This window comes from Pimephales promelas, chromosome 15 (assembly GCF_988280905.1).
Source record: "Pimephales promelas chromosome 15, fPimPro1.hap1.1, whole genome shotgun sequence".
In the NCBI taxonomy this organism is placed as follows: domain Eukaryota; kingdom Metazoa; phylum Chordata; class Actinopteri; order Cypriniformes; family Leuciscidae; genus Pimephales; species Pimephales promelas.
The window spans coordinates 14,610,126-14,630,257 of NC_142783.1; the positions used below are offsets into that span (position 1 = coordinate 14,610,126).

The 20,132-nt window shown below is 37.8% G+C and overlaps 40 non-coding genes across 40 annotated transcripts; all 40 read right to left on the reverse strand.

Moving 5' to 3' along the window:
- Positions 1–6,396: 6,396 nt before the first annotated feature.
- Positions 6,397–6,479, reverse strand: trnal-uaa (transfer RNA leucine (anticodon UAA)). The gene has a single exon. It is a non-coding gene; the product is annotated as a tRNA-Leu (tRNA).
- Positions 6,480–6,590: 111 nt separating this feature from the next.
- Positions 6,591–6,673, reverse strand: trnal-uaa (transfer RNA leucine (anticodon UAA)). The gene has a single exon. It is a non-coding gene; the product is annotated as a tRNA-Leu (tRNA).
- A 202-nt stretch (positions 6,674–6,875) lies between these two features.
- Positions 6,876–6,958, reverse strand: trnal-uaa (transfer RNA leucine (anticodon UAA)). Its single transcript has one exon. It is a non-coding gene; the product is annotated as a tRNA-Leu (tRNA).
- A 289-nt stretch (positions 6,959–7,247) lies between these two features.
- Positions 7,248–7,330, reverse strand: trnal-uaa (transfer RNA leucine (anticodon UAA)). The gene has a single exon. It is a non-coding gene; the product is annotated as a tRNA-Leu (tRNA).
- Positions 7,331–7,441: 111 nt separating this feature from the next.
- trnal-uaa (transfer RNA leucine (anticodon UAA)) lies at positions 7,442–7,524 on the reverse strand. Its single transcript has one exon. It is a non-coding gene; the product is annotated as a tRNA-Leu (tRNA).
- Positions 7,525–7,726: 202 nt separating this feature from the next.
- Positions 7,727–7,809, reverse strand: trnal-uaa (transfer RNA leucine (anticodon UAA)). The gene has a single exon. It is a non-coding gene; the product is annotated as a tRNA-Leu (tRNA).
- Positions 7,810–8,032: 223 nt separating this feature from the next.
- trnal-uaa (transfer RNA leucine (anticodon UAA)) lies at positions 8,033–8,115 on the reverse strand. The gene has a single exon. It is a non-coding gene; the product is annotated as a tRNA-Leu (tRNA).
- Positions 8,116–8,413: 298 nt separating this feature from the next.
- On the reverse strand, positions 8,414–8,496 carry trnal-uaa (transfer RNA leucine (anticodon UAA)). The gene has a single exon. It is a non-coding gene; the product is annotated as a tRNA-Leu (tRNA).
- Positions 8,497–8,795: 299 nt separating this feature from the next.
- Positions 8,796–8,878, reverse strand: trnal-uaa (transfer RNA leucine (anticodon UAA)). The gene has a single exon. It is a non-coding gene; the product is annotated as a tRNA-Leu (tRNA).
- Positions 8,879–9,294: 416 nt separating this feature from the next.
- trnal-uaa (transfer RNA leucine (anticodon UAA)) lies at positions 9,295–9,377 on the reverse strand. Its single transcript has one exon. It is a non-coding gene; the product is annotated as a tRNA-Leu (tRNA).
- Positions 9,378–9,666: 289 nt separating this feature from the next.
- trnal-uaa (transfer RNA leucine (anticodon UAA)) lies at positions 9,667–9,749 on the reverse strand. The gene has a single exon. It is a non-coding gene; the product is annotated as a tRNA-Leu (tRNA).
- Positions 9,750–9,859: 110 nt separating this feature from the next.
- Positions 9,860–9,942, reverse strand: trnal-uaa (transfer RNA leucine (anticodon UAA)). The gene has a single exon. It is a non-coding gene; the product is annotated as a tRNA-Leu (tRNA).
- A 297-nt stretch (positions 9,943–10,239) lies between these two features.
- On the reverse strand, positions 10,240–10,322 carry trnal-uaa (transfer RNA leucine (anticodon UAA)). The gene has a single exon. It is a non-coding gene; the product is annotated as a tRNA-Leu (tRNA).
- Positions 10,323–10,620: 298 nt separating this feature from the next.
- Positions 10,621–10,703, reverse strand: trnal-uaa (transfer RNA leucine (anticodon UAA)). Its single transcript has one exon. It is a non-coding gene; the product is annotated as a tRNA-Leu (tRNA).
- Positions 10,704–10,992: 289 nt separating this feature from the next.
- Positions 10,993–11,075, reverse strand: trnal-uaa (transfer RNA leucine (anticodon UAA)). The gene has a single exon. It is a non-coding gene; the product is annotated as a tRNA-Leu (tRNA).
- Positions 11,076–11,374: 299 nt separating this feature from the next.
- Positions 11,375–11,457, reverse strand: trnal-uaa (transfer RNA leucine (anticodon UAA)). The gene has a single exon. It is a non-coding gene; the product is annotated as a tRNA-Leu (tRNA).
- A 223-nt stretch (positions 11,458–11,680) lies between these two features.
- trnal-uaa (transfer RNA leucine (anticodon UAA)) lies at positions 11,681–11,763 on the reverse strand. Its single transcript has one exon. It is a non-coding gene; the product is annotated as a tRNA-Leu (tRNA).
- A 298-nt stretch (positions 11,764–12,061) lies between these two features.
- trnal-uaa (transfer RNA leucine (anticodon UAA)) lies at positions 12,062–12,143 on the reverse strand. Its single transcript has one exon. It is a non-coding gene; the product is annotated as a tRNA-Leu (tRNA).
- Positions 12,144–12,432: 289 nt separating this feature from the next.
- On the reverse strand, positions 12,433–12,515 carry trnal-uaa (transfer RNA leucine (anticodon UAA)). The gene has a single exon. It is a non-coding gene; the product is annotated as a tRNA-Leu (tRNA).
- Positions 12,516–12,814: 299 nt separating this feature from the next.
- Positions 12,815–12,897, reverse strand: trnal-uaa (transfer RNA leucine (anticodon UAA)). The gene has a single exon. It is a non-coding gene; the product is annotated as a tRNA-Leu (tRNA).
- A 223-nt stretch (positions 12,898–13,120) lies between these two features.
- Positions 13,121–13,203, reverse strand: trnal-uaa (transfer RNA leucine (anticodon UAA)). Its single transcript has one exon. It is a non-coding gene; the product is annotated as a tRNA-Leu (tRNA).
- Positions 13,204–13,426: 223 nt separating this feature from the next.
- Positions 13,427–13,509, reverse strand: trnal-uaa (transfer RNA leucine (anticodon UAA)). The gene has a single exon. It is a non-coding gene; the product is annotated as a tRNA-Leu (tRNA).
- Positions 13,510–13,807: 298 nt separating this feature from the next.
- trnal-uaa (transfer RNA leucine (anticodon UAA)) lies at positions 13,808–13,889 on the reverse strand. The gene has a single exon. It is a non-coding gene; the product is annotated as a tRNA-Leu (tRNA).
- Positions 13,890–14,178: 289 nt separating this feature from the next.
- On the reverse strand, positions 14,179–14,261 carry trnal-uaa (transfer RNA leucine (anticodon UAA)). The gene has a single exon. It is a non-coding gene; the product is annotated as a tRNA-Leu (tRNA).
- Positions 14,262–14,560: 299 nt separating this feature from the next.
- trnal-uaa (transfer RNA leucine (anticodon UAA)) lies at positions 14,561–14,643 on the reverse strand. Its single transcript has one exon. It is a non-coding gene; the product is annotated as a tRNA-Leu (tRNA).
- A 223-nt stretch (positions 14,644–14,866) lies between these two features.
- Positions 14,867–14,949, reverse strand: trnal-uaa (transfer RNA leucine (anticodon UAA)). The gene has a single exon. It is a non-coding gene; the product is annotated as a tRNA-Leu (tRNA).
- A 441-nt stretch (positions 14,950–15,390) lies between these two features.
- trnal-uaa (transfer RNA leucine (anticodon UAA)) lies at positions 15,391–15,473 on the reverse strand. The gene has a single exon. It is a non-coding gene; the product is annotated as a tRNA-Leu (tRNA).
- A 298-nt stretch (positions 15,474–15,771) lies between these two features.
- Positions 15,772–15,854, reverse strand: trnal-uaa (transfer RNA leucine (anticodon UAA)). Its single transcript has one exon. It is a non-coding gene; the product is annotated as a tRNA-Leu (tRNA).
- Positions 15,855–16,270: 416 nt separating this feature from the next.
- trnal-uaa (transfer RNA leucine (anticodon UAA)) lies at positions 16,271–16,353 on the reverse strand. The gene has a single exon. It is a non-coding gene; the product is annotated as a tRNA-Leu (tRNA).
- A 289-nt stretch (positions 16,354–16,642) lies between these two features.
- trnal-uaa (transfer RNA leucine (anticodon UAA)) lies at positions 16,643–16,725 on the reverse strand. The gene has a single exon. It is a non-coding gene; the product is annotated as a tRNA-Leu (tRNA).
- A 110-nt stretch (positions 16,726–16,835) lies between these two features.
- trnal-uaa (transfer RNA leucine (anticodon UAA)) lies at positions 16,836–16,918 on the reverse strand. Its single transcript has one exon. It is a non-coding gene; the product is annotated as a tRNA-Leu (tRNA).
- A 289-nt stretch (positions 16,919–17,207) lies between these two features.
- Positions 17,208–17,290, reverse strand: trnal-uaa (transfer RNA leucine (anticodon UAA)). Its single transcript has one exon. It is a non-coding gene; the product is annotated as a tRNA-Leu (tRNA).
- Positions 17,291–17,580: 290 nt separating this feature from the next.
- Positions 17,581–17,663, reverse strand: trnal-uaa (transfer RNA leucine (anticodon UAA)). Its single transcript has one exon. It is a non-coding gene; the product is annotated as a tRNA-Leu (tRNA).
- A 231-nt stretch (positions 17,664–17,894) lies between these two features.
- On the reverse strand, positions 17,895–17,977 carry trnal-uaa (transfer RNA leucine (anticodon UAA)). Its single transcript has one exon. It is a non-coding gene; the product is annotated as a tRNA-Leu (tRNA).
- A 298-nt stretch (positions 17,978–18,275) lies between these two features.
- Positions 18,276–18,358, reverse strand: trnal-uaa (transfer RNA leucine (anticodon UAA)). Its single transcript has one exon. It is a non-coding gene; the product is annotated as a tRNA-Leu (tRNA).
- A 223-nt stretch (positions 18,359–18,581) lies between these two features.
- trnal-uaa (transfer RNA leucine (anticodon UAA)) lies at positions 18,582–18,664 on the reverse strand. The gene has a single exon. It is a non-coding gene; the product is annotated as a tRNA-Leu (tRNA).
- A 298-nt stretch (positions 18,665–18,962) lies between these two features.
- Positions 18,963–19,044, reverse strand: trnal-uaa (transfer RNA leucine (anticodon UAA)). The gene has a single exon. It is a non-coding gene; the product is annotated as a tRNA-Leu (tRNA).
- A 289-nt stretch (positions 19,045–19,333) lies between these two features.
- Positions 19,334–19,416, reverse strand: trnal-uaa (transfer RNA leucine (anticodon UAA)). Its single transcript has one exon. It is a non-coding gene; the product is annotated as a tRNA-Leu (tRNA).
- Positions 19,417–19,715: 299 nt separating this feature from the next.
- On the reverse strand, positions 19,716–19,798 carry trnal-uaa (transfer RNA leucine (anticodon UAA)). Its single transcript has one exon. It is a non-coding gene; the product is annotated as a tRNA-Leu (tRNA).
- Positions 19,799–20,021: 223 nt separating this feature from the next.
- Positions 20,022–20,104, reverse strand: trnal-uaa (transfer RNA leucine (anticodon UAA)). Its single transcript has one exon. It is a non-coding gene; the product is annotated as a tRNA-Leu (tRNA).
- Between the last annotated feature and the right edge of the window lie 28 nt (positions 20,105–20,132).

Below are 20,132 nucleotides of genomic sequence, written 5' to 3' on the forward strand. Positions count from 1 at the left end.
ATTTTCCAGGCCACCTGTGACTATGCTAAGTGGGCCTTATGGATGCTTCTGGATGATAATGCTTGACAAGAAGCCACTATCTGTCACTCTCCTGCTCTAAGGCTTTCTAGGTGGGACACTGTGTGCGACATGAACCATGGCCAGTTCAAGGTCACTCTTACCATTTGGATTAGTATGCCAGACCTGAAGTCTTTGACTCTGGTGACTGTGGCTCAGAAGTTCCAGCCAACCTCCTGGCGATGTCTGATGACAGGAGAGATCTTCTGGAGAGAAACACTAACGCTGCTCTAACATTTCTGGTGGGTGATATCTTCCAAGGTTGACTAGCATACTAATATTTTTTTCAAATGCACCAAGTAGATTTTAATCTTCTTCAGTTTTTTAAAGTGTAGAAACCTATTTACTTCAGTCATGCTTGGAGAGTTGCAGGCGGCTTCTGCAGTTCCCACAAGTGGCTGATTGTTAACCAAGTGAAAAGATTCATTTGATATAATTACCCACCGCAGTCTTACCAACTTTCTGCAATTCACTTTGACCCAACGGTTCTCAGAAGATGACGATTAAACCCCTGTGCTTTTCCTACTTTCCAAGTTAGTGCAGTCCATGCAGGAAATTTCGCCATTTCAGCATGGAAAATCAATCTGAATAATAGGAGAGACTTCCACTGGAGACTGATGATTAGCATTTGGTACTGTGGAGATACTACTAAATCTTAGTAATTGTGTGCACACATAGGATAGAGAAGAGAGAGGATGTAGTCGGATATACACAGTAGTGGCCAAAAATGATGTCTTGAGCGGGTATTTGCACATTTCAGAATCTATTAAACAATCAAAATATGAAGATTATGTTATATTGGGAAGAAGAATACACTAAACTTAGATAAGGTATTAATTGGCAAGAAAGGTAAACTCCAGCATATAATTACATATGGGTTTTATTGTTTTTATGCAAAAAAGGTACAAACAAAAAGCTCACAGAAAATAAAGCAAACACCGACTACAATGTAATCAGTTAATAATATGTTATTGGTCCTCCCTTGTTTTTGATTACAGCAGCCATTCTCCTGGACATTGACTTTGCAACTAAACTTTGCCCGTGTCATATTTAACTTCTTTCCAATCTTTAAGTTCTTCCCAATGTTGAGCTTCATTGGAAGACCTGACCTGACATGACTTATTACAAATCAGGTTTATCATTTCCCAAAGGTTTTCAATGGCTTTAAGGTCAGGAGACAAAATGCACAACTTTGTTGCATGCGCAGTGTTTAGAATCATTATTATGTTGGGAAATATACGTTTGATCTCCAAACAGATTCAGCAGGATTCAGCAGGATTCCCAAGTATTGGTCCATTTCCGGAGTTGCTTTTTCAGCGATGGGTAAATTCGGTCTTGAAAGGTCACTGTCCTGTAGATCTTAGCTCCATTCCAAATCAAACATACCTGAACCAGCTAATCAATGTCTTCAGGATTACTATAAAGCTACTGGCAGTTGAGTTTTTATCAAGGTTGGAGCTAAACTCTGCAGGACAGTGGCCTTCCAGGACCAAAGTTGCCCATCCCTGTTGTAGATCCTTCCAACACCTGCTGCAGACATGCATCCTCAGTACAATTATGTTACCCCTGCCGTGCTTAATGGCACCAGCAGGCAGGCATTTGGTATTAAAACACTTTTACGAACATACCACCTCACACCCAATGCAGTTCCAATCTTCCATACTCCAATGCTTATGTTCTTTGGAAAATGCAAGTTTTTTTTTTTTTGCAGTAGTTAAAACTAATAAATGGTTTCGTTACACAACCCCTCAATCCAGCCCCTTGTAGCCATTGGCTTACAGTTAAAGATGAAACTGGAGATTGGTTGGTGATGTGTACATTAAAGAACATAGGCCTTGTCCACACTAATATGGTTTTGTTTGAAAACACATATTTTTCTCTCCATTTTGGCCTTCCGTCCACACTGAGATATGGCATTTTTATTAACGAAAACAAAGCTTTTTTAAAAAGTTCTCCAAAGTATACATTTGAATTTTCAAATGCATATTATACAGAAAGATTTTCATGTTTATACTGTTATTGTGCCTGTTATATGCAGTATAAACTGTTATGTGCTGTTTATACTGTTATTGTGCCTGTTATATGCAGTATAAACTGTATATACTGTAAGCCTAAACGGCCCCACCCACTTTAGGCTTCAAAAACACTCTTCAGAAAACTATGTACTTGATGCTACTTCACATGGTACTTCATGCCAGCAACGTGCTAAAACATGCTAATTCATGCTAGCAATGTGCTAAAATATGTTAGAAACATGATAATTCATGCTAGCAATATACTAAAACATGTTTGAAACATGCTAAATCATGCTAGCAATCTGTCAATTCTGTATTTTTTATCTGATAGCATTGCTTACAAAACCTTCTAACTTACAGCTTTTACTACTTCTTCAAATGTTATGGTCAGGCTTTCCCAAGCCAACATCAAAGTTTGTCTTGACAAAAACAAAACAAAACAAAAAACATCTAGTTTTACATTTATGGTACTACTAAGATGTGTTTTTGACAAATCATTTTTTTAGAGAACCTGGGCCAAATCACTATAGTGTCTTCTAAATTCTACCTTAAACATCCAACAAGTTTAAGTTGATGTTAAACTATTCTAATTTTCTCATCCTGGTTACAAAAACAGCAGTGAGCTGGAGTCCATGTAGCAGATATCAAATGTTGGCCAATGACAGCTTGTCAGCTGTTTAATCAAAGCATTATATGAAGCTTTCCTCTTCAGCAGATGAGGACATGGTGGTGTAAAGGCACTGAAATTAAAGTCTGTCTTTAATTTTCATGAACTTAACAACCAGTTGAAAATTGCTGTCACAAAAGAGGCTGAATCAATTATGTTTCCTTGTGTGGACACGTCAAGGAGAGCAGCTCCGGCAAACAGTGCTTGATATTTGGCTCTGCTACGAGATGGAGCGAAACCCTTGAGATCAGTAAGCCTGATGGTAGAAAGACAGCACGTCAGACTGAGATGTCCATATGCAGACAATCTCTTATCCCGCTTTTAAAAGATGAGAAAAGACTGGCTCTCTGTGTCCCAGTATGCTCTTCACTGCAAATTGCTGTCCATCTGTCTTGGCAACCTCCCACATCTGGTATGATAGAACCCATCTGTGGCCAGTGTGGGTCTGTGCATGCAAGTATTGGTCTGCGTGTGTTCATGTCTATGTCTTTGTGTTTGTCAAGACAGATGTCTCCACGTCACTTTGTATTTCCTCATTCTGTCTTGTAGTGGACTCAAAGTCTCGTAAAGATCATGGGTTTGACGGCCCTCAGTGTCCTTTGAAGAACAAGAGCTGTTTGGCTTGTCACTGAATCATGGACACATGGATGGTTTGCTTGCTTCCAGGTTTTACCACAGGTCAGTAAGGCATTTGAGGACTCATAGTCACATTCACTGTCTCTCCTCTTGAGATCTCATTCCATACATTGAGTTCACAGTTTACTTAATCAGTTTTAGAATTTAGAAATCAGTTTTGTCTCTAATCTTTCTGCTAAAATAACTAAAGGGAAATAATGAAACTAATTTTAAAGTACATTACGATCTGTAAAACTAATATAGCATTATATAGATAGCATATTTTCCAAGACTAAATTATTTTGCCATCTAATGATGCTTTATTAACAAGGTTCAATGAACATCAACAGTTTTCAGCATCGCTCCCCACCCCGACTTGGCTGGTTTCTATCACAGTCAAGGAGACGGGGTAAGTACTCTGGGTTTGGTTCAAAATACTGATCTCCTTGGACAGCACACAAAATACACATTATCTTTTAGTCTATCTGATTATTTTTATGTGTGAACTTGTGAACTGTATATTAATTTCAAATGAGCAAAAACATCATGACCACCTGCATAATGTGCTGTTGGTCTGCCGTATGCTGCCAAAAACTGTGCCAACCAAGGCATGAACTCCACAAGACTCCTGAAGATTTCCTGTGGTATCTGACACCATGATGTTAGCCGCAGATCCTTCAAGTCCTGTAGGTTGCGAGGTTGAGCTGCCATGGATCAAACTTGTTGGTCCAGCATATCCCACAAATGCTGATTTGGAATTTGGAGGCCAGGGTAACACCTTGAACACTTCATCATGCTCCTCAAACCATTCCTGAAGAATGTGTGCTGTGCGACAGGGTGCATTATCCTGCCAAAAGTGATCACATCATCCACAAGAGAACATCATTGTCATAAAGGGTTGTACCTTCCTGGTCTGCAATAATTTTTAGGTAGGCTGCTGATGTCAAATTTACGTCCATGTGAAATTTACATTTTGTTTAATTTATATAAAAAGAAACGACAACGCCATTTGATAACACTTTACTTGAAGGGATGTCCATAAGACTGACATGACACCTTCATTATCATGATAGGAAATTTTCATGTCCAGTTGTCATAACAAATACATCTCAAGCATTGTCATATTTGCATTAAAAATGTCATAATTGAGTGAATGACACTTAATGACAGTTGTCATAAACCTCCTTCATATTCATGATATGTGTCCTGATTGTGGTGTCATGTCAGTCTTATGCACACCCCTTTTAGTAAAGTGTTGCCAGGCATTCGTTAATCTAACTTGTTTTATAGAAATTTACATCATGAAGTGACACTGAAAAAAAAAAAACTTGCAAAGGTGAAGAAAATTTGAAGAAATATATGAATATGCTGACTATGTGAGAGAAAATAGAGATATACACAAAAGTCTCTGTTTAATCTCATTGCTGTCTAAGAGAAACAATGAAGATACATATAACTTAATAAAAACCTAGAATGCAGTTTAATATGAAATGAACTTGAATTTAGGACGTTCCACTCCTGGAGCGTTTATCTTCATGTCACTGTTGATTTTGAAGGGCAAACACTGATTTAATATCGCCCACGCTGTCCTGCCCCCTCAAATTTAGTAAATCCACAGAGGATGTCAATTTGTCAACATTGTTTTAGGATGAATTTGCCTAATTGTTCTTGTTAGCTTGTGCCTTGTACATGTAATGTGAATGTTACATGTCAAAATATATTTCATTTTAATAATTAGAATTACATTAGGGGTTTAAAAACTATTTCAATATTATTAAATAACAATGTTTATAAATCATAATAATTACAATTCCACAGGTTTCACAACATTATTTTAATAATAAACAATAGATTTAAAGATAGCAAGCTTTTTCCTAAAAAGTCCATTAATAAAATAAAATAAATAAAATATTTTATTTATATTGCATTTTATATAGCTCCCATGTTCTGAGAGGTAATAGTGTTTTGGTAATGGCTAAAATTCAACTGAAGGCTTATGTCAAGACTGCATGAATCTGTATTTTCAGCAATTAATCTGTATGAATCCTGTCAGGGCTGGATTGTGGCCTAGCTACTGTATAGTGTCCGAAGGTTGCACAGCCTGAGACAAAGTGTACTGAACACCAAGGCCAACACTATGATACGGATCTGGAGTCTGTGCCAATTAGAAATGCATCTTTGAGATACTGTGAGATGGAGAGGATATGATTGCTCTTTGTCCAGCCTGTTCCAATACTGCCCTTCAGAAACACTAATGTGGTTAGATAAGAAGCTAAGCAAACCGCCAGTTTCATGCAATTGACCGATGGACAGTTTAATTCTCACAGGAATTTTATCTAATCCCACCCAGTCAAAACCGTGCAACTGCTATTTCCACTTCAAGATGTTGGACTAATGACACCCATGATGATATTTGTCCACTGGTTGGGACACAACTATTTTATTTACTGCAAGAGACCCTCACATTTGAACTTTTTAAATGCACAATTAGTGCTTAAAAAGCTTGAAAAACTCAATTTTATTACAAGGAGTGGGGTTGAAACCAGAATTGTTTTACTGCAAAATACTGCAGATTGGAATTTGACCCTCTGTAATTCAACTTCTTAAATTCTTCTTAAACTTCAAATTGAAAACCAATTATTTTATTACCAGGAGTGGGGTTTGAACCCACAAGGACATTTTTCAATTTGATCTTAAAGGGATAATCCACATTTTTTTTTGAAATAGGCTAATTTTACTACTCCCCCAGAGTTAAACTGTTGAGCACACGATGTAACTACAGAAGAGTCAAGTTTTAAATAGGAAAAATATCTAAACACTTTGGTAATTTTTTTTTTGAGAAATGCTAATGGTCTTGTGCACTTCAATGATGTATGCTAAGCTATGCTAAAAGTGGTACCGCGAAAACCGGAGATCGGCTGAAAGCATTCAAAAACGGTAAACCTAGGAGACTTAAGGATTTAATTTTAAGTCCAACGCAACAAAGACATTTTGTCCATTGGATTTCTGCTTAAACTACAAATTGAAAACCAATTATTTTATTACCAGGAGTAAGGTTTGAACCCACGAGGAAATTTGTCCGTTGGATCTTAAGTCCAACGCCTTAACCACTCGGCCATCCTGGTGGGAAACCTGGTTAATTTTTACTGTAACAGACTCCACATTGGAATTTCACCCTCTGTACTTCAACCTCTTAAATTCTTCTTAAACTTCAAATTGAAAACCAATTATTTTATTACCAGGAGTGGGGTTTGAACCCACGAGGACATTTGTCCATTGGATCTTAAGTCCAACGCCTTAACCACTCGGCCATCCTGGTGGGAAACCTGGTTAACTTTTACTGCAACAGACTCCACATTGGAATTTCACCCTCTGTACTTCAACGTCTTAAATTCTTCTTTAACTTAAAATTGAAAACCAATTATTAAAACATTTTCCATTTGATCTTAAGTCCAACGCAACAAAGACATTTTGTCCATTGGATTTCTGCTTAAACTACAAATTGAAAACCAATATTTTATTACCAGGAGTGGGGTTTGAACCCACGAGGACATTTGTCAATTGGATCTTAAGTCCAACGCCTTAACCACTCGGCCATCCTGGTGGTAAACCTGGTTAGTTTATTCTGCAGCAGACCCCCACTATTGAATTTAACACTTTAAGGTGTGGGGTTGAAACCAGAATTGTTCTTACTGCAAAACACTCCACATTGGAATTTCACCCTCTGTACTTCAACCTCTTAAATTCTTCTTAACTTAAAATTGAAAACCAATTATTTTATTACCAGGCTGGGGTTTGAACCCACAAGGACATTTTCCATGTGATCTTAAGTCCAACGCAACAAAGACATTTTGTCCATTGGATTTACTACAAATTGAAAACCATTATTTTATTACCAGGAGTAAGGTTTGAACCCACGAGGAAATTTGTCCGTTGGATCTTAAGTCCAACGCCTTAACCACTCGGCCATCCTGGTGGGAAACCTGGTTAATTTTTACTGTAACAGACTCCACATTGGAATTTCACCCTCTGTACTTCAACCTCTTAAATTCTTCTTAAACTTCAAATTGAAAACCAATTATTTTATTACCAGGAGTGGGGTTTGAACCCACGAGGACATTTGTCCATTGGATCTTAAGTCCAACGCCTTAACCACTCGGCCATCCTGGTGGGAAACCTGGTTAACTTTTACTGCAACAGACTCCACATTGGAATTTCACCCTCTGTACTTCAACGTCTTAAATTCTTCTTTAACTTAAAATTGAAAACCAATTATTAAAACATTTTCCATTTGATCTTAAGTCCAACGCAACAAAGACATTTTGTCCATTGGATTTCTGCTTAAACTACAAATTGAAAACCAATATTTTTTTACCAGGAGTGGGGTTTGAACCCACGAGGACATTTGTCCATTGGATCTTAAGTCCAACGCCTTAACCACTCGGCCATCCTGGTGGGAAACCTGGTTAATTTTTACTGCAACAGACTCCACATTGGAATTTCACCCTCTGTACTTCAACGTCTTAAATTCTTCTTTAACTTCAAATTGAAAACCAATTATTTTATTATCAGGCTGGGGTTTGAACCCACAAGGACATTTTCCATTTGATCTTAAGTCCAACGCAACAAAGACATTTTGTCCATTGGATTTACTACAAATTGAAAAACATTATTTTATTACCAGGAGTGGGGTTTGAACCCACAAGGACATTTGTCCATTGGATCTTAAGTCCAACGCCTTAACCACTCGGCCATCCTGGTGGTAAACCTGGTTAGTTTATTCTGCAGCAGACCCCCACTATTGAATTTAACACTTTAAGGTGTGGGGTTGAAACCAGAATTGTTCTTACTGCAAAACACTCCACATTGGAATTTCACCCTCTGTATTTCAACCTCTTAAATTCTTCTTAAACTTCAAATTGAAAACCAATTATTTTATTACCAGGCTGGGGTTTGAACCTACAAGGACATTTTCCATTTGATCTTACGTCCAATGCAACAAAGACATTTTGTCCATTGGATTTCTTCTTAAACTACAAATTGAAAACCATCATTTTATTACCAGGAGTGGGGTTTGAACCCACGAGAACATTTGTCCATTGGATCTTAAGTCCAACGCCTTAACCACTCGGCCATCCTGGTGGTAAACCTGGTTAATTTTTACTGCAACAGACTCCCACTATTGAATTTAACACTTTAAGGTGTTGGGTTGAAACCAGAATTGTTTTTACTGCAAAATACTCCACATTGGAATTTGACCCTCTGTATTTCAACCTCTTAAATTCTTCTTAAACTTCAAATTGAAAACCAATTATTTTAGTACCAGGCTGGGGTTTGAACCCACAAGGACATTTTTCCATTTGATCTTAAGTCCAACGCAACAAAGACATTTTGTCCATTGGATTTCTGCTTAAACTACAAATTGAATACCAATATTTTATTACCAGGAGTGGGGTTTGAACCCACGAGGACATTTGTCCATTGGATCTTAAGTCCAACGCCTTAACCACTCGGCCATCCTGGTGGTAAACCTGGTTAGTTTATTCTGCAGCAGACCCCCACTATTGAATTTAACACTTTAAGGTGTGGGGTTGAAGCCAGAATTGTTCTTACTGCAAAACACTCCACATTGGAATTTCACCCTCTGTACTTCAACCTCTTAAATTCTTCTTAAACTTCAAAACCAATTATTTTAGTACCAGGCTGGGGTTTGAACCCACAAGGACATTTTTCCATTTGATCTTAAGTCCAACGCAACAAAGACATTTTGTCCATTGGATTTCTGCTTAAACTACAAATTGAAAACCAATATTTTATTACCAGGAGTGGGGTTTGAACCCACGAGGACATTTGTCCATTGGATCTTAAGTCCAACGCAACAAAGACATTTTTGTCCATTGGATTTCTGCTTAAACTACAAATTGAAAACCAATATTTTATTACCAGGAGTGGGGTTTGAACCCACGAGGACATTTGTCCATTGGATCTTAAGTCCAACGCCTTAACCACTCTGCCATCCTGGTGGTAAACCTGGTTAGTTTATTCTGCAGCAGACCCCCACTATTGAATTTAACACTTTAAGGTGTGGGGTTGAAACCAGAATTGTTCTTACTGCAAAACACTCCACATTGGAATTTCACCCTCTGTACTTCAACCTCTTAAATTCTTCTTAACTTAAAATTGAAAACCAATTATTGTATTACCAGGCTGGGGTTTGAACCCACAAGGACATTTTCCATTTGATCTTAAGTCCAACGCAACAAAGACATTTTGTCCATTGGATTTACTACAAATTGAAAACCATTATTTTATTACCAGGAGTGGGGTTTGAACCCACGAAGACATTTGTCCATTGGATCTTAAGTCCAACGCCTTAACCACTCGGCCATCCTGGTGGGAAACCTGGTTAATTTTTACTGCAACAGACTCCACACTGGAATTTCACCCTCTGTACTTCAACGTCTTAAATTCTTCTTAAACTTCAAATTGAAAACCAATATTTTATTACCAGGAGTGGGGTTTGAACCCACAAGGACATTTGTCCATTGGATCTTAAGTCCAACGCCTTAACCACTCGGCCATCCTGGTGGTAAACCTGGTTAGTTTATTCTGCAGCAGACCCCCTCTATTGAATTTAACACTTTAAGGTGTGGGGTTGAAACCAGAATTGTTCTTACTGCAAAAAAATCCACATTGGAATTTCACCCTCTGTACTTCAACCTCTTAAATTCTTCTTAACTTCAAATTGAACACCAATTATTTTATTATCAGGTTGGGGTTTGAACCCACAAGGACATTTTCCATTTGATCTTAAGTCCAACGCAACAAAGACATTTTGTCCATTGGATTTCTTTTTAAACTACAAATTGAAAACCATTATTTTATTACCAGGAGTGGGGTTTGAACCCACGAGGACTTTTATCCATTGGATCTTAAGTCCAACGCCTTAACCACTCGGCCATCCTGGTGGGAAACCTGGTTAATTTTTACTGCAACAGACTCCCACTATTGAATTTAACACTTTAAGGTGTTGGGTTGAAACCAGAATTGTTTTTACTGCAAAATACTCCACATTGGAATTTTACCCTCTGTATTTCAACCTCTTAAATTCTTCTTAAACTTCAAATTGAAAACCAATTATTTTATTACCAGGCTGGGGTTTGAACCTACAAGGACATTTTCCATTTGATCTTACGTCCAATGCAACAAAGACATTTTGTCCATTGGATTTCTTCTTAAACTACAAATTGAAAACCATTATTTTATTACCAGGAGTGGGGTTTGAACCCACGAGGACATTTGTCCATTGGATCTTAAGTCCAACGCCTTAACCACTCGGCCATCCTGGTGGTAAACCTGGTTAGTTTATTCTGCAGCAGACCCCCACTATTGAATTTAACACTTTAAGGTGTGGGGTTGAAACCAGAATTGTTCTTACTGCAAAACACTCCACATTGGAATTTCACCCTCTGTACTTCAACCTCTTAAATTCTTCTTAACTTAAAATTGAAAACCAATTATTGCATTACCAGGCTGGGGTTTGAACCCACAAGGACATTTTCCATTTGATCTTAAGTCCAACGCAACAAAGACATTTTGTCCATTGGATTTACTACAAATTGAAAACCATTATTTTATTACCAGGAGTGGGGTTTGAACCCACGAAGACATTTGTCCATTGGATCTTAAGTCCAACGCCTTAACCACTCGGCCATCCTGGTGGGAAACCTGGTTAATTTTTACTGCAACAGACTCCCACTATTGAATTTAACACTTTAAGGTGTTGGGTTGAAACCAGAATTGTTTTTACTGCAAAATACTCCACATTGGAATTTGACCCTCTGTATTTCAACCTCTTAAATTCTTCTTAAACTTCAAATTGAAAACCAATTATTTTAGTACCAGGCTGGGGTTTGAACCCACAAGGACATTTTTCCATTTGATCTTAAGTCCAACGCAACAAAGACATTTTGTCCATTGGATTTCTGCTTAAACTACAAATTGAATACCAATATTTTATTACCAGGAGTGGGGTTTGAACCCACGAGGACATTTGTCCATTGGATCTTAAGTCCAACGCCTTAACCACTTGGCCATCCTGGTCGGAAACCTGGTTAATTTTTACTGCAACAGACTCCACATTGGAATTTCACCCTCTGTACTTCAACGTCTTAAATTCTTCTTTAACTTCAAATTGAAAACCAATTATTTTATTATCAGGCTGGGGTTTGAACCCACAAGGACATTTTCCATTTGATCTTAAGTCCAACGCAACAAAGACATTTTGTCCATTGGATTTACTACAAATTGAAAAACATTATTTTATTACCAGGAGTGGGGTTTGAACCCACGAGGACATTTGTCCATTGGATCTTAAGTCCAACGCCTTAACCACTCGGCCATCCTGGTGGGAAACCTGGTTAATTTTTACTGCAACAGACTCCCACTATTGAATTTAACACTTTAAGGTGTTGGGTTGAAACCAGAATTGTTTTTACTGCAAAATACTCCACATTGGAATTTGACCCTCTGTATTTCAACCTCTTAAATTCTTCTTAAACTTCAAATTGAAAACCAATTATTTTATTACCAGGCTGGGGTTTGAACCTTCAAGGACATTTTCCATTTGATCTTAAGTCCAATGCAACAAAGACATTTTGTCCATTGGATTTCTTCTTAAACTACAAATTGAAAACCATTATTTTATTACCAGGAGTGGGGTTTGAACCCACAAGGACATTTTCCATTTGATCTTAAGTCCAACGCCTTAACCACTCGGCCATCCTGGTGGTAAACCTGGTTAGTTTATTCTGCAGCAGACCCCCACTATTGAATTCAACACTTTAAGGTGTGGGGTTGAAACCAGAATTATTCTTACTGCAAAACACTCCACATTGGAATTTCACCCTCTGTACTTCAACCTCTTAAATTCTTCTTAACTTAAAATTGAAAACCAATTATTGTATTACCAGGCTGGGGTTTGAACCCAGAAGGACATTTTCCATTTGATCTTAAGTCCAACGCAACAAAGACATTTTGTCCATTGGATTTACTACAAATTGAAAACCATTATTTTATTACCAGGAGTGGGGTTTGAACCCACGAAGACATTTGTCCATTGGATCTTAAGTCCAACGCCTTAACCACTCGGCCATCCTGGTGGGAAACCTGGTTAATTTTTACTGCAACAGACTCCCACTATTGAATTTAACACTTTAAGGTGTTGGGTTGAAACCAGAATTGTTTTTACTGCAAAATACTCCACATTGGAATTTGACCCTCTGTATTTCAACCTCTTAAATTCTTCTTAAACTTCAAATTGAAAACCAATTATTTTAGTACCAGGCTGGGGTTTGAACCCACAAGGACATTTTTCCATTTGATCTTAAGTCCAACGCAACAAAGACATTTTGTCCATTGGATTTCTGCTTAAACTACAAATTGAATACCAATATTTTATTACCAGGAGTGGGGTTTGAACCCACGAGGACATTTGTCCATTGGATCTTAAGTCCAACGCCTTTACCACTCGGCCATCCTGGTCGGAAACCTGGTTAATTTTTACTGCAACAGACTCCGCATTGGAATTTCACCCTCTGTACTTCAACGTCTTAAATTCTTCTTTAACTTCAAATTGAAAACCAATTATTTTATTATCAGGCTGGGGTTTGAACCCACAAGGACATTTTCCATTTGATCTTAAGTCCAACGCAACAAAGACATTTTGTCCATTGGATTTACTACAAATTGAAAAACATTATTTTATTACCAGGAGTGGGGTTTGAACCCACAAGGACATTTGTCCATTGGATCTTAAGTCCAACGCCTTAACCACTCGGCCATCCTGGTGGGAAACCTGGTTAATTTTTACTGCAACAGACCCCACATTGGAATTTCACCCTCAGTACTTCAACCTCTTAAATTCTTCTTAAACTTCAAATTGAAAACCAATTATTTTATTATCAGGCTGGGGTTTGAACCCACAAGGACATTTTCCATTTGATCTTAAGTCCAACGCAACAAAGACATTTTGTCCATTGGATTTACTACAAATTGAAAAACATTATTTTATTACCAGGAGTGGGGTTTGAACCCACGAGGACATTTGTCCATTGGATCTTAAGTCCAACGCCTTAACCACTCGGCCATCCTGGTGGGAAACCTGGTTAATTTTTACTGCAACAGACTCCCACTATTGAATTTAACACTTTAAGGTGTTGGGTTGAAACCAGAATTGTTTTTACTGCAAAATACTCCACATTGGAATTTGACCCTCTGTATTTCAACCTCTTAAATTCTTCTTAAACTTCAAATTGAAAACCAATTATTTTATTACCAGGCTGGGGTTTGAACCTTCAAGGACATTTTCCATTTGATCTTAAGTCCAATGCAACAAAGACATTTTGTCCATTGGATTTCTTCTTAAACTACAAATTGAAAACCATTATTTTATTACCAGGAGTGGGGTTTGAACCCACAAGGACATTTTCCATTTGATCTTAAGTCCAACGCCTTAACCACTCGGCCATCCTGGTGGTAAACCTGGTTAGTTTATTCTGCAGCAGACCCCCACTATTGAATTCAACACTTTAAGGTGTGGGGTTGAAACCAGAATTATTCTTACTGCAAAACACTCCACATTGGAATTTCACCCTCTGTACTTCAACCTCTTAAATTCTTCTTAACTTAAAATTGAAAACCAATTATTGTATTACCAGGCTGGGGTTTGAACCCAGAAGGACATTTTCCATTTGATCTTAAGTCCAACGCAACAAAGACATTTTGTCCATTGGATTTACTACAAATTGAAAACCATTATTTTATTACCAGGAGTGGGGTTTGAACCCACGAAGACATTTGTCCATTGGATCTTAAGTCCAACGCCTTAACCACTCGGCCATCCTGGTGGGAAACCTGGTTAATTTTTACTGCAACAGACTCCCACTATTGAATTTAACACTTTAAGGTGTTGGGTTGAAACCAGAATTGTTTTTACTGCAAAATACTCCACATTGGAATTTGACCCTCTGTATTTCAACCTCTTAAATTCTTCTTAAACTTCAAATTGAAAACCAATTATTTTAGTACCAGGCTGGGGTTTGAACCCACAAGGACATTTTTCCATTTGATCTTAAGTCCAACGCAACAAAGACATTTTGTCCATTGGATTTCTGCTTAAACTACAAATTGAATACCAATATTTTATTACCAGGAGTGGGGTTTGAACCCACGAGGACATTTGTCCATTGGATCTTAAGTCCAACGCCTTTACCACTCGGCCATCCTGGTCGGAAACCTGGTTAATTTTTACTGCAACAGACTCCACATTGGAATTTCACCCTCTGTACTTCAACGTCTTAAATTCTTCTTTAACTTCAAATTGAAAACCAATTATTTTATTATCAGGCTGGGGTTTGAACCCACAAGGACATTTTCCATTTGATCTTAAGTCCAACGCAACAAAGACATTTTGTCCATTGGATTTACTACAAATTGAAAAACATTATTTTATTACCAGGAGTGGGGTTTGAACCCACAAGGACATTTGTCCATTGGATCTTAAGTCCAACGCCTTAACCACTCGGCCATCCTGGTGGGAAACCTGGTTAATTTTTACTGCAACAGACTCCACATTGGAATTTCACCCTCAGTACTTCAACCTCTTAAATTCTTCTTAAACTTCAAATTGAAAACCAATTATTTTATTACCAGGCTGGGGTTTGAACCCACAATGACATTTTCCATTTGATCTTAAGTCCACCGCAACAAAGACATTTTGTCCATTGGATTTACTACAAATTGAAAACCATTATTTTAAAACTGGTTAATTTTTACTGCAACAGACTCCACATTGGAATTTCACCCTCTGTACTTCAACCTCTTAAATTCTTCTTAAACTTCAAATTGAAAACCAATTATTTTATTATCAGGTTGTGGTTTGAACCCACAAGGACATTTTCCATTTGATCTTAAGTCCAACGCAACAAAGACATTTTGTCCATTGGATTTACTACAAATTGAAAACCATTATTTTATTACCAGGAGTGGGGTTTAAACCCACGAGGACATTTGTCCATTGGATCTTAAGTCCAACGCCTTAACCACTCGGCCATCCTGGTGGGAAGCCTGGTTAATTTTTACTGCAACAGACTCCCACTATTGAATTTAACACTTTAAGGTGTTGGGTTGAAACCAGAATTGTTTTTACTGCAAAATACTCCACATTGGAATTTTACCCTCTGTATTTCAACCTCTTAAATTCTTCTTAAACTTCAAATTGAAAACCAATTATTTTATTACCAGGCTGGGGTTTGAACCTACAAGGACATTTTCCATTTGATCTTACGTCCAATGCAACAAAGACATTTTGTCCATTGGATTTCTTCTTAAACTACAAATTGAAAACCATTATTTTATTACCAGGAGTGGGGTTTGAACCCACGAGAACATTTGTCCATTGGATCTTAAGTCCAACGCCTTAACCACTCGGCCATCCTGGTGGTAAACCTGGTTAGTTTATTCTGCAGCAGACCCCCACTATTGAATTTAACACTTTAAGGTGTGGGGTTGAAGCCAGAATTGTTCTTACTGCAAAACACTCCACATTGGAATTTCACCCTCTGTACTTCAACCTCTTAAATTCTTCTTAAACTTCAAAACCAATTATTTTAGTACCAGGCTGGGGTTTGAACCCACAAGGACATTTTTCCATTTGATCTTAAGTCCAACGCAACAAAGACATTTTGTCCATTGGATTTCTGCTTAAACTACAAATTGAAAACCAATATTTTATTACCAGGAGTGGGGTTTGAACCCACGAGGACATTTGTCCATTGGATCTTAAGTCCAACGCAACAAAGACATTTTTGTCCATTGGATTTCTGCTTAAACTACAAATTGAAAACCAATATTTTATTACCAGGAGTGGGGTTTGAACCCACGAGGACATTTGTCCATTGGATCTTAAGTCCAACGCCTTAACCACTCTGCCATCCTGGTGGTAAACCTGGTTAGTTTATTCTGCAGCAGACCCCCACTATTGAATTTAACACTTTAAGGTGTGGGGTTGAAACCAGAATTGTTCTTACTGCAAAACACTCCACATTGGAATTTCACCCTCTGTACTTCAACCTCTTAAATTCTTCTTAACTTAAAATTGAAAACCAATTATTGTATTACCAGGCTGGGGTTTGAACCCACAAGGACATTTTCCATTTGATCTTAAGTCCAACGCAACAAAGACATTTTGTCCATTGGATTTACTACAAATTGAGAACCATTATTTTATTACCAGGAGTGGGGTTTGAACCCACGAAGACATTTGTCCATTGGATCTTAAGTCCAACGCCTTAACCACTCGGCCATCCTGGTGGGAAACCAGGTTAATTTTTACTGCAACAGACTCCACACTGGAATTTCACCCTCTGTACTTCAACGTCTTAAATTCTTCTTAAACTTCAAATTGAAAACCAATATTTTATTACCAGGAGTGGGGTTTGAACCCACGAGGACATTTGTCCATTGGATCTTAAGTCCAACGCCTTAACCACTCGGCCATCCTGGTGGTAAACCTGGTTAGTTTATTCTGCAGCAGACCCCCTCTATTGAATTTAACACTTTAAGGTGTGGGGTTGAAACCAGAATTGTTCTTACTGCAAAAAAATCCACATTGGAATTTCACCCTCTGTACTTCAACCTCTTAAATTCTTCTTAACTTCAAATTGAACACCAATTATTTTATTATCAGGTTGGGGTTTGAACCTACAAGGACATTTTCCATTTGATCTTAAGTCCAAAGCAACAAAGACATTTTGTCCATTGGATTTACTACAAATTGAAAACCATTATTTTATTACCAGGAGTGGGGTTTGAACCCACGAGGACATTTGTCCATTGGATCTTAAGTCCAACGCCTTAACCACTCGGCCATCCTGGTGGGAAACCTGGTTAATTTTTACTGCAACAGACTCCCACTATTGAATTTAACACTTTAAGGTGTTGGGTTGAAACCAGAATTGTTTTTACTGCAAAATACTCCACATTGGAATTTTACCCTCTGTATTTCAACCTCTTAAATTCTTCTTTAACTTCAAATTGAAAACCAATTATTTTATTATCAGGCTGGGGTTTGAACCCACAAGGACATTTTCCATTTGATCTTAAGTCCAACGCAACAAAGACATTTTGTCCATTGGATTTACTACAAATTGAAAAACATTATTTTATTACCAGGAGTGGGGTTTGAACCCACGAGGACATTTGTCCATTGGATCTTAAGTCCAACGCCTTAACCACTCGGCCATCCTGGTGGGAAACCTGGTTAATTTTTACTGCAACAGACTCCACATTGGAATTTCACCCTCTGTACTTCAACGTCTTAAATTCTTCTTTAACTTCAAATTGAAAACCAATTATTTTATTATCAGGCTGGGGTTTGAACCCACAAGGACATTTTCCATTTGATCTTAAGTCCAACGCAACAAAGACATTTTGTCCATTGGATTTCTGCTAAAACTACAAATTGAAAACCATTATTTTATTACCAGGAGCGGGGTTTGAACCCACGAGGACATTCGTCCATTGGATCTTAAGTCCAACGCCTTAACCACTCGGCCATCCTGGTGGGAAACCTGGTTAATTTTTACTGCAACAGACTCCCACTATTGAATTTAACACTTTAAGGTGTTGGGTTGAAACCAGAATTGTTTTTACTGCAAAATACTCCACATTGGAATTTGACCCTCTGTATTTCAACCTCTTAAATTCTTCTTAAACTTCAAATTGAACACCAATTATTTTATTACCAGGCTGGGGTTTGAACCCACAAGGACATTTTCCATTTGATCGTAAGTCCAACGCAACAAAGACATTTTGTCCATTGGATTTCTTTTTAAACTACAAATTGAAAACCATTATTTTATTACCAGGAGTGGGGTTTGAACCCACGAGGACATTTGTCCATTGGATCTTAAGTCCAACGCCTTAACCACTCGGCCATCCTGGTCGGAAACCTGGTTAATTTTTACTGCAACAGACTCCACATTGGAATTTCACCCTCTGTACTTCAACGTCTTAAATTCTTCTTTAACTTCAAATTGAAAACCAATTATTTTATTATCAGGCTGGGGTTTGAACCCACAAGGACATTTTCCATTTGATCTTAAGTCCAACGCAACAAAGACATTTTGTCCATTGGATTTACTACAAATTGAAAAACATTATTTTATTACCAGGAGTGGGGTTTGAACCCACGAGGACATTTGTCCATTGGATCTTAAGTCCAACGCCTTAACCACTCGGCCATCCTGGTGGGAAACCTGGTTAATTTTTACTGCAACAGACTCCCACTATTGAATTTAACACTTTAAGGTGTTGGGTTGAAACCAGAATTGTTTTTACTGCAAAATACTCCACATTGGAATTTGACCCTCTGTATTTCAACCTCTTAAATTCTTCTTAAACTTCAAATTGAAAACCAATTATTTTATTACCAGGCTGGGGTTTGAACCTTCAAGGACATTTTCCATTTGATCTTAAGTCCAATGCAACAAAGACATTTTGTCCATTGGATTTCTTCTTAAACTACAAATTGAAAACCATTATTTTATTACCAGGAGTGGGGTTTGAACCCACAAGGACATTTTCCATTTGATCTTAAGTCCAACGCCTTAACCACTCGGCCATCCTGGTGGTAAACCTGGTTAGTTTATTCTGCAGCAGACCCCCACTATTGAATTCAACACTTTAAGGTGTGGGGTTGAAACCAGAATTGTTCTTACTGCAAAACACTCCACATTGGAATTTCACCCTCTGTACTTCAACCTCTTAAATTCTTCTTAACTTAAAATTGAAAACCAATTATTGTATTACCAGGCTGGGGTTTGAACCCAGAAGGACATTTTCCATTTGATCTTAAGTCCAACGCAACAAAGACATTTTGTCCATTGGATTTACTACAAATTGAAAACCATTATTTTATTACCAGGAGTGGGGTTTGAACCCACGAAGACATTTGTCCATTGGATCTTAAGTCCAACGCCTTAACCACTCGGCCATCCTGGTGGGAAACCTGGTTAATTTTTACTGCAACAGACTCCCACTATTGAATTTAACACTTTAAGGTGTTGGGTTGAAACCAGAATTGTTTTTACTGCAAAATACTCCACATTGGAATTTGACCCTCTGTATTTCAACCTCTTAAATTCTTCTTAAACTTCAAATTGAAAACCAATTATTTTAGTACCAGGCTGGGGTTTGAACCCACAAGGACATTTTTCCATTTGATCTTAAGTCCAACGCAACAAAGACATTTTGTCCATTGGATTTCTGCTTAAACTACAAATTGAATACCAATATTTTATTACCAGGAGTGGGGTTTGAACCCACGAGGACATTTGTCCATTGGATCTTAAGTCCAACGCCTTTACCACTCGGCCATCCTGGTCGGAAACCTGGTTAATTTTTACTGCAACAGACTCCACATTGGAATTTCACCCTCTGTACTTCAACGTCTTAAATTCTTCTTTAACTTCAAATTGAAAACCAATTATTTTATTATCAGGCTGGGGTTTGAACCCACAAGGACATTTTCCATTTGATCTTAAGTCCAACGCAACAAAGACATTTTGTCCATTGGATTTACTACAAATTGAAAAACATTATTTTATTACCAGGAGTGGGGTTTGAACCCACAAGGACATTTGTCCATTGGATCTTAAGTCCAACGCCTTAACCACTCGGCCATCCTGGTGGGAAACCTGGTTAATTTTTACTGCAAC